The sequence below is a fragment of the Apium graveolens genome, chromosome 9, assembly GCF_009905375.1.
Source record: "Apium graveolens cultivar Ventura chromosome 9, ASM990537v1, whole genome shotgun sequence".
Taxonomy (NCBI): domain Eukaryota; kingdom Viridiplantae; phylum Streptophyta; class Magnoliopsida; order Apiales; family Apiaceae; genus Apium; species Apium graveolens.
Window position 1 is genome coordinate 19893247 of NC_133655.1, and position 11202 is coordinate 19904448.

Sequence of the window (11202 nt, forward strand, 5' to 3'; positions counted from 1 at the left end):
GGAACATCAGAAAAAGCAGCCGTTTTTAGTCTGGTTCAAAATGGAAAGTCAACAGATAATTCCATATTACACTGGATAAAAATGGAACAGAAGCAAGTGGAGAACTATTGTCTTATTGTACTTTATCTTTGTCTTCACTTGTAAACTTGGTGACATATAAACCAAGTAGTAGCTAGTAATTAGAAATGAATTTTTCCTTGAGCTGTTTAGAAATATCAAGAGAGAAAATCATCTAGTTTGTACTAGGAAGCAGCTGTGATTTAATTTTGAATCACAGATTTTCTGAAATAACACATCTCTGGTGGAACAACAAATCCACCAGAAAAGTTTTTAAGTTCTTTGTGTTCATTACATTTGTGTTTGAATATATATCTGTCTGCATCAGCTCCAAGCAATTCACACAAATTTGATCACTCAAACACTTAGTCTTACAAACTGCTCAAAACTTGAAAAAGTTTTAAGATTTACATTCAACCCCCCTTCTGTAAATCTCATTATTAGTCCACTGGGAATAACAGATCTTTTCTTCTGTAAATCAGCTTTTTTCCTTATCTGAAAGTCTTCCCGCACTTAAGTTCTGATATGACCTTAAGTTTTGACTTCCAGTAATTCCTGATTTCAATAAGTCCTGATTTGTACTATTGTTAAGTTCTGAAAACTAAACACAAATCATATTAGACATGACATCTCAAATATATCTAATAATCTCCCCCAACTTGTAAATTATGAAAAATATACAAGTTGATAGATTTGATGATGTCAAAAACATTTTAAGTACAAATGCAATAAGAGTTTAACTAGATAACTAACTACAACTTACAGTACTTGTAGCTTTTACCAATCTCACTGAGTCAATTTGAATCCAAAGTGATTCTTGACAAAGTTTGATATCAGCTTTTCTTCTTTAATTCTCAGGACTTGAGATAGTGTAGTCTTGACTTGCTTCATCTCTTCATTCTGACTTCCAATCTGGTAGATTGCAGTCCTTAAAGCAGAGATATAGCTTCTTTATAAACCATCATTCGGTCTTATTACCCTAGGATTAGAAGAATCTTCATTGTAGCACAAACATTTCTCATTCAGTATCACTTCAAGCGTAGCAGAATCCTGGAATCTCACTTCCATCATTTTCAACAATATTAGGAATGAATTATGTAACTCTTGAACCAGAAATTCTTGCTTTATCTCTGATGGTCTTCAATATGAAATTTGACCATCTCCTGGTAATATCAGACTTTACCTCTAAAAAGTAATGAAAGAATTGAAGTTCTTTCAGTGATTTGTTTAGAACATCTGATTCTGACATCTGATATGTCCTTCCATCTTCCAGAAAAAGAATCAGATTTTCCTTAACATTGTGCTTGTCATGAACATCCAGTACCACTTGAACAGAGATAACCTTATCATGGTGTTTATGTGTAACATCTTCAAGAGGTATGTCAGTCAGTAAAATGGATCTCTAGTAGCAACTCCAACTCCTGTCTTGATCTTAGCTTCATCAGAATCTAGTCCAGCCCTGTCTCTTGGTTCTCTAGCATTCAACCCAATAGTCATAAAGGTAGACAATAATTGGCTTTTCTTTGGATACGATGGTTTGACATTCTTCCACAGAAGTTTCTTTTTATCAGCTACTTCCATCTTGTCTAAATCAACTTGAGCACTGTCAGAGGTTGATTTCTTGATGACTTTATCAGAACTTGTTGCTTCTTCTGTAGCTTATTGTTCTTCACTCTGGACAACTTGAGCTTTGTCAGAGGTTGTCTTTGATTCTTCAGAAATCTTCCTTCTTTTCAGAGTTTGAACATTTTCATCTTCAGCAAGTGTATCATCAGTAACTTGAACTAGTTTGCACACAGGTTTTATCAGGATTTGAGGAATTTTCATCTCCTGTGGCTTTACTGGTTCATCAACTTTCCGTTTCCCTTTATCTTTGGGATCAATCTGTGATCTTGTCATGGGCTTTGAAGCTTCAGAATTTGACTTCTCTTTGATCACAATGCCTTTCTCTTTAGGCCTTGGAGGTTTCTTAGCAACAGAAGCTTTTGGCTTTAGATTTGTCTTTTCAGCTTTAAATCTAGCTTCTTCCTCCTTGAGTGCTTCCAAATCCATTCCTGGATTATGTTTCAGAAATAATCTTCTAGCAATTTCCTCATCAAGTGTTTGAATCTTAGGATCTTTGTAGTAGACAATTGTCTGCTTTCTCTTGAGCTTCAGAATTTGCAGAAACTTCTGTGAGTCTTGACTTCCACCTTGAATCAGAACATCAGGCTTTGTCATCAGACTTTGCTCATCAGAACTTGATATCAGATTTTGAGTATCAGTACTTGCTATCAGATTTTGAGTTTTAGCAGCTTCAGAACTTGTCTTCTTTTGAATAGAAGATTTGCTTGCATCAGAAATTAGTTTCCCAGAAGAAACCTTGTTGCTTTGACCTTTAACTGGAACTTGACCTCTACCCTTGCTAGGGTTTCCCTGGTCATCAGTTTCATCATCCTTCCTCTTCAGTACTTGATCATTAGAACATTTGGACTTAACTACCTTCTCCCCTTTTTTGGCATCATCAGGTAGTAGGAGAGAGAGAAGAAGTTCTACTGAAGATTGAATCTCATTCAACTGAGTTTGCTGAGAAGCCTGATTTTGCAGGACCTCAGTGATTTGGGCCTGTTGCTTCTCTTGAGTCTTCTCAATGGCTTTAACTTTATCAGAAATAGGTCTGATAAACCTTGACTTGTCTAACTTGAGATTCATATCTAGCTTTTCAGCTGACTCAAGAATTTTATCAACCTTGGCATGAGTTTGAGAGTGTAGACCTTGAAGATTTTTGGTAGACAGAGCTGTAACCTTGAGTTGAGTCTTGAAATCAGAATTTGTGAGCAACTCATCAGCTTTTCCAATATGGTATGTCAGTACTTTGGAGCTTGGAATATGTTAGGTCCCAATGTGTTTGTAGAATGGGGGGTTGAATACAAACGTTACCAAATAATCGAATAAAATGCGGAATAAAAAATGTGAAACAAAATTCAAGTTAAATAAAAATATTATTAAACTTGAAAGGTGTTACAACAACTGTATCGATTACAAGGTATTAATCTCAAATCAATTATCACAAATCTAGAATAAATTCGACATGAACTTTTTCTATTTTTGCAATAATTAGAATCAAATGCTAAACGCGATTTGAGATTAAGTTCTAGGGATTTTGATCCGCTAGATTGTTACACAAGAACAAGATAAATAATTCTAGTGGTTTGGATTTAACATTAACAAACTAGAAATTGATCTTGAATTTCTGCAGAGAAGATGATTTTATATTTCAAGGCGGCTGCTCTTTTGTTCTTGACTTGTGTTTTTTTTGATAGATTCTTGAAAGAAGGTCTTCTGCTTCTTTTTAATCAACAAACCAATAGAATTGAATTGGCATGACAATCCTATAGCTGGCAAGACTTTCGGTAGGACAATTGAATGAACTAGCAAGACAATCTGAATGAACTAGCATGACAATCAGAATGAACTAGCAAGACAATTATCCTCCTAGAGTAACTTTCGGTATGACAATGGAAATGACTTGGCATGACAATCGGTATGACAATCCAGATTGTCATGCTAGTTCATTTCCATTTGTCTTGCTGATTTAAGACTTGAATTTAATCCAATTAAACTTCTGAAAATTCCTAAAATTAATTCAGAATTAATTAATCAATTAATTCAATTAATAAATAAATTATTCTTTGCAGATATAATTTATTTTCTTAATTAAATTAGATGAATTAATTAATTAATAGAGAATTAATTCTAGTCTTGAGCAGCAACCATTCTTCTGCAAATCTTCTGAAAATCACTGAAAATTATGAATCAATTCCACCACTTCAACGTTGACACTCGATGTACTGTCTGGTTCATGAGTGACTAACTTCCGTGACGTTTCTTCATGTCTTGACTCTGACACTTTGATTTTCTTCAGATTAAATCCTTGTAATTAATTGATACTCTGACGAGATCTCTGTCACTTGATTAAATCCACGATCTTGACTTATATCACTGAGGCATGATCAATTTCTTGAACTTCTTCCAGTGAATTAATTCCTCAAGTATGTAGATGAACCTTGTCTCTGAATCCTTTGACAGATATTACTTTGCGAGATCTCTCTGATGGTAGTTCCACTATTTACTTATTACATTCTTATTTGAGTTGAGTTGAATCCTCGAATATACAAATAGGCTATGACATATGACTTACAATCTCCCCCTATTTGTTTGTTAGACAATAACACACAAATACCTAGAGGATAACTCAACTAATAAATAAGAAAAAGATATAAACATACATCCAAAGTAAATAGCAGAAAATTTCTGGATGAGATTTAACATTTTCCAGATTCCAAGTAGATGTTCCTCTAGACTGAACATATCTTCAAGTAGTTTCATCTTCATTTGTACAACCACATTTCCTGTTGAGAAGCACATATCTCTCTTGCTTCTCCCCCTATGAGAATCAACTGATTAAAGAAGATCACCTTCGTTTTACCACCTCTCCCGTACAATAGGATCCGCAGATAAAAACCAATGGTACTCCCCTAACAGCTTCTTCCCTTACTAGGAAATCACCTTGTGTTTACCACCTCTCCCGTACAATAGGATCCGTAGTTAGAAACAACAATGGTGTGGTGTAGTGTACATTTTTAGGATCTTTTTCTTCCTCCCTGCTATTTCTCCCCCTTAGTTGAGGAATCCTCCAAACTATTACTTAAGCTTTTATCTCCCCCTTAAAGAAGGAATGTATGCCGTCGTCTGAAGGAGTTCTCATATTTCACTTGGTTGGAAAAGAAATAACAAGTAGTTTCTCTTTCTTCCTCACTGTGAGTGTGTGATTGTGTTTAGTGTACCTCACATGAGTTTCACTCTTCTCTCCACTCGTGTTTACACTCATTCTCACAAGTGTATCACTCTTCTCTCATAGCTCCATAATCCAGCTGTACCTGCAAGGAAAATCACCTTAGCCATCCTTAAGGAGGTCACAGGTGGTGCAATGGGAGTTCGCAAATCCCCATCCTTGTTAAACTCGTCAGATGAATCTGAGTCATAATCTACAAGTTGCTAGTTTCCCTTTTAGGGTTCCAGATTTGAATTCTGGGAAGGTAAACAATGATCCAAAGAATTTAGCATAAAGATCAAAGTTCCCTTCTAATGTCTATGAAGACATTTCCTTGTGACTTATCAGGTAATATCTGAATCATTGTCAACAAGTTGCCGATCTGCACCTATGTCAGATCCACTATCCGCAGATGCATCCAGGGGATTTAAGCCTGGGGAGGTAGACACTGACCACTGACATATGGCTTTTGGATCAGTATCCTCTCCTAATACCTGTAAAGGCAATTGGTCCACTAACGAACCTTAAACAATCGAATCTGACCTTAAAATGGTCAAAACTCTTGTTTCCGTCAACTCATCCTTTGTGTGTGTAACCTCTCCTTGTGCATCAGGAATTGATTATGTTTGAAGTGGTGACACTACATCGGATACCTTGGCCGACAGGCAAAATTCAATAGACTCACCCTGTTGAGAGAATGAATCTAGTAACTTGTTTTTGTGCCTTTTCAGCCATTACATCTTTTTGAGAAGATGTATGGGGGCTAGCAGTTGTCTCGGTTTAAATACTACTCATCTATGTAGGAGACAGAGCTACTGGGTTGACTACAGAACCTTCCTTATGTGGTGCACTAAGGCACTATCTCCCTCACGCTCATTCATACTACATTTAGTGGTAAGAGAGTGTTGGTTGGTTCTGTTTTTGTGTTTGTCTTTACAGTCTGGGATAGACGTTGTGGGTTTTCAACCTCATGACTGTCAATGAAAGAAAGTCATTGGAGACTGAACCTGTATCATAGAACATATGGTAATAGAGAGAAAATGATTTACAATAGTGATTTCAAAAGATTTTACATGAAATAAGAAATCACTAATGTAGAAAGAAGTTTAATTTTTGTTTTTCAAAATGAATGAGTTTTTGATAAAACATTGATCACTTAGGGTAAAGTCTAAGTAATTCTCATTCATGTCAAAAGCTTACAAATATCTGCAACATAATGTTAACAACATATCATTGACCGATACTTGTCAAGTACTTTAGATACTAATTGTTATGTTGCATAACCAATATATCACTACACATATAAAACAATATGATTGTGCCTAGTGATAAGAGAGTTATAAATATGACGACTCTACTAGTTCATATAAAATTATAACTTCTGTTAGAGTGTCATACCATGTCCTTGACGATTGCTTGAGCAGTATACTAGTTCATACCAACCTGAAGTGTGATTGTGAAGAAGAGATTGCATAGTCCAATAGATCTGCAACTGCAAAGTCCATGAACTGTGGTGCACTGACTTCCTCTTTTGACTCACCAACCAGGAGTACACTTGTACACATCTTACTAGAGTACAATTCCAAGTGTAATGTGCAGCAGGTGTCTGATATGTCGTAATATTCTCAAGTCTCGTCACTGGTGCTATATGTTAGATACTACTTCCTGATAATAACCTAGCACAATATACAAAATTACAATGATAACATTCCCAGCTTGCAAACAGCCATATCCCTCAGATAAACCTTTGCTGTTATCTCCAAAGATAACCAGGGGGCCAGCTTTCTCAATCCACATTTGATAACAGGGCTCTATCTCCGGTCATATGTCTTGATGATCCACTGTCAAGAATCCACACTACCGGTTACACCTGTTTAATGCCCTGCACTACAAATGGATTAAACCTTCTTCGGAACCCAAACTTGGTTGGGCCCGGCATACTTGTAGAACTGTCCTTTGTCAGGCAAAACAACATTTTTAATTTTAATGGTCTCAACATCCTCAATGACTGAACATTTGACCTTGTAAACAGCCTTAACAAATTTCTGTTTAAGCTTAGGCACAAATGTCTCCTTTCTAGCCTTAGAAGGACTAGCAGTCTTAGACCTATCATGCTTCTTGTTATTCACATGCTGACGAGGAGTAGTCTTATCATTAGACACATGCTTACCATTAAAATAAGCATACATCATATTAAAAGCACAAGACATACAATTAGCAACACTACATGCTTTATGAGAGTGATTAACAGCAGGTAATTTATGCATGGTAGACATGGCATTATTGTTATCCAACTCATGTGTGTCTGAGTTAGTCTCAGTTGCTTTCACAACTTTGACTGGAACTTTCGACTCACTTGACTTGGAAACAATCTTCTCATAAGCATGATCCTCAGCACGTATTTCTTCTTGAATAACAGAAGAGGTCGCATCAAATGGTTCAACAATTGATGCTTTATAGAGGGGTTCATCAACACCCTTAAGCACATGTGGTACTTCCCTCCCTTTAGCACAGACATGAGGAGGGGAGTTTATGCCTAATTCTCCAATAGCAGCATTGTAATCATAACCTATTCCAGATGTTTGATTAACAGCTTGCTTACTGTAGAACTCTTTAGCCTTCGAACAAGAATTGAAGTAGGCTCTAACCTTAGTCTCAAGACCGGTGATCTTGTCTTTGAGAATAGTTTCGAGTTTTCTATAACAGTCAACTCTATTCTCTAGAAAAGATACCTGTTCTTTTAATTTGTCTTGATTAATATGCACAAGTCTTAATTCATTGACCTCTTTCTCAAGGTCTGTGATCTTTAAACTTAACAGTTCATTATCACGACGTGCACAATCTAAGTTACCTCTTAGATGATAAACCATTTCAGCATCAGAAAGTTTTACCTCTATTCTTGACGATGAAGCTTTTCCATCAATAGCCATAAGAGCAAGATTTCCTTCATCTTCATCTTCACTGTCAGTATCATCCCAGCTTCTTCCCTTTGCCAGATAAGCCCTTTCAGAGTTCTTTCTTACTTGCTTTGGCTTCCTACATTCTGTGGCAAAGTGTCCCAACTCATTGCAGTTATAGCATCTAATGGTGCTTCGATCAACCATCCCTGTTTTGTACCCACCACTGCTGGTGTTAGAGGATGAAGATCCACCTTTCTGGAATTTGTTGTAGTTGGACTTGTACTTAAGCTTGGGATTCCTCCTGAATCTGACATGGGAGAATCTCTTGACAATTTGGGCCATTGATTCATCTTCCAATTGCTCCAGCTCTTCCAAGGAATAAAAATCATCACTTGATTGATTTGTAGTAGGAGGATCATATTCTGCTACTAACTCATTTTCCTCACCCTTGGAAAACTGTACCATTCTTTCTAACTGTTGAGATTGTTGTTGTTGTTGACCTTCAGCTACAAGTGCAGTAGATGTGCTGACCATTCTATCCTTCCCGTAGACTTCCTTCTGTTGAATCTGCTCCAACTCATAGGTTTTTAACACTCCATAGAGCCTGTCCAAAGAAATCTCACTCAGATCTCTAGCTTCTCTAATGGCAGTGATTCTATGTTCAAGATGAGCTGGCAGTGTTAAAAGGAACTTTTTGTTGACCTCCCTGATTGAATAATACTTTCCATTGATGTTCAGGTTGTTGATCAACGTATTGTACCTCTCAAACACTTCAGTAATTCCTTCTCCTGGATTTGATTTGAAATGTTCATATTCAGAGGTTAGGATTTCCAACTTGTTCTCCCTAACTTCCTCTGTGCCTTCATTAATCACCTCAATAGTTTCCCACATGTGTTTGGAATTTTTACAGTTCATCACATGTCTGTTCATCAAGGGATCAAGGGAATCAATTAATATTAATTGAAGGCTGGCATCCAAGGAGGCTTCTTCCTTCTCAGCAGGAGTAAAATCTTCAGGCTCTTTTGGATAGGTTCTAGCTTCAGTAGTCACCACACCATCTATTATTACCTCCGGTTCAATAATCATCGGAGTTTTTATACCCTTCTTTAACAAGTTTGAATATTTGGGATTTGCAACTTGTAAAAATAATAGCATCTTCTTCTTCCACATGATATAATTCTCTTTATCAAATTGTGGAATTTTAACGGTTCCAACTTTATGTGAAGTCATTATGAATTTTTGAATGAATAAAAATTCAAGGAGTTGAAAAATCACAAAAGTCTAGGATCTTGATTTGTTCGTTAATCAGAAGGCTCTGATACCAATTGTTAGGTCCCAATGTGTTTGTAGAAGGGGGGGTTGAATACAAACGTTACCAAATAATCGAATAAAATGCGGAATAAAAAATATGAAACAAAATTCAAGTTAAATAAAAATATTATTAAACTTGAAAGGTGTTACAACAACTGTATCGATTACAAGGTATTAATCTCAAATCAATTATCACAAATCTAGAATAAATTCGACATGAACTTTTTCTATTTTTGCAATAATTAGAATCAAATGCTAAACGCGATTTGAGATTAAGTTCTAGGGATTTTGATCCGCTAGATTGTTACACAAGAACAAGATAAATAATTCTAGTGGTTTGGATTTAACATTAACAAACTAGAAATTGATCTTGAATTTCTGCAGAGAAGATGATTTTATATTTCAAGGCGGCTGCTCTTTTGTTCTTGACTTGTGTTTTTTTTGATAGATTCTTGAAAGAAGGTCTTCTGCTTCTTTTTAATCAACAAACCAATAGAATTGAATTGGCATGACAATCCTATAGCTGGCAAGACTTTCGGTAGGACAATTGAATGAACTAGCAAGACAATCTGAATGAACTAGCATGACAATCAGAATGAACTAGCAAGACAATTATCCTCCTAGAGTAACTTTCGGTATGACAATGGAAATGACTTGGCATGACAATCGGTATGACAATCCAGATTGTCATGCTAGTTCATTTCCATTTGTCTTGCTGATTTAAGACTTGAATTTAATCCAATTAAACTTCTGAAAATTCCTAAAATTAATTCAGAATTAATTAATCAATTAATTCAATTAATAAATAAATTATTCTTTGCAGATATAATTTATTTTCTTAATTAAATTAGATGAATTAATTAATTAATAGAGAATTAATTCTAGTCTTGAGCAGCAACCATTCTTCTGCAAATCTTCTGAAAATCACTGAAAATTATGAATCAATTCCACCACTTCAACGTTGACACTCGATGTACTGTCTGGTTCATGAGTGACTAACTTCCGTGACGTTTCTTCATGTCTTGACTCTGACACTTTGATTTTCTTCAGATTAAATCCTTGTAATTAATTGATACTCTGACGAGATCTCTGTCACTTGATTAAATCCACGATCTTGACTTATATCACTGAGGCATGATCAATTTCTTGAACTTCTTCCAGTGAATTAATTCCTCAAGTATGTAGATGAACCTTGTCTCTGAATCCTTTGACAGATATTACTTTGCGAGATCTCTCTGATGGTAGTTCCACTATTTACTTATTACATTCTTATTTGAGTTGAGTTGAATCCTCGAATATACAAATAGGCTATGACATATGACTTACAGAATAAAATCAGTTTCATTCCACTTCTTGGTCCACTCCATACCTCTGTGAGTATCTTCCCAAGGAATAGGAGCAGCTTGCTCAACAAACTTCTCAATTAGTGCCTCCTTTCCTAGAATGGGAGCTGAAGTATCAACAGAAACACTGTCTGCAGAACTTGAAGAAGACTCATTATGTTCTCACAACACTAGAGTGTGTGAGGCAACTGGAGATTCAAGTACATCTTTATCTAAATTCTGATCATCAAAATTTATCTCCAGATTAGGAGTTGGTGGTGTAGATGGTATCTCAGCATTTAAGATTGGAGAGTTTACTGTAGATGGCTGAGCTGCTGTAGGAGCTTCCAGATAAAGAACAGTTGGTATATTCATATTGTGAATATCTATTTCAGAATTTGTGTCTTGTTCTTCAGCATTATCTATAGCTTTAATAGGAGAGACAGGAGGTGTTAGCACAGTATATTGAGCTTGAGTAGGGGATGATAAAGCTTCAAGTACAACAGGTTCTGATGAGATCAGAGATTCTTGATCCCCTTCCTCAGCTTTAGTAGCATCCTCAGATAGAGGCTTAACCATGTGTCTTTTTGCTCTCATTTTCTTCAATCTCCTTGCTAGTGAAGGAGTTGCTTGAGCATCAGAACTAGCAGTTCTCTTTCTCTTCAAAGTATCAGAACTTTGAGCTTTAACATTTACCTGTTGGGTTGACCCTGCAGCTTCTGCAGTCACAGGTTCTGATGCATGAACCTGTTCATCTCTGAGAATCAACTTCCTTCTCTTTTGTGGAGGTTGAGGAACA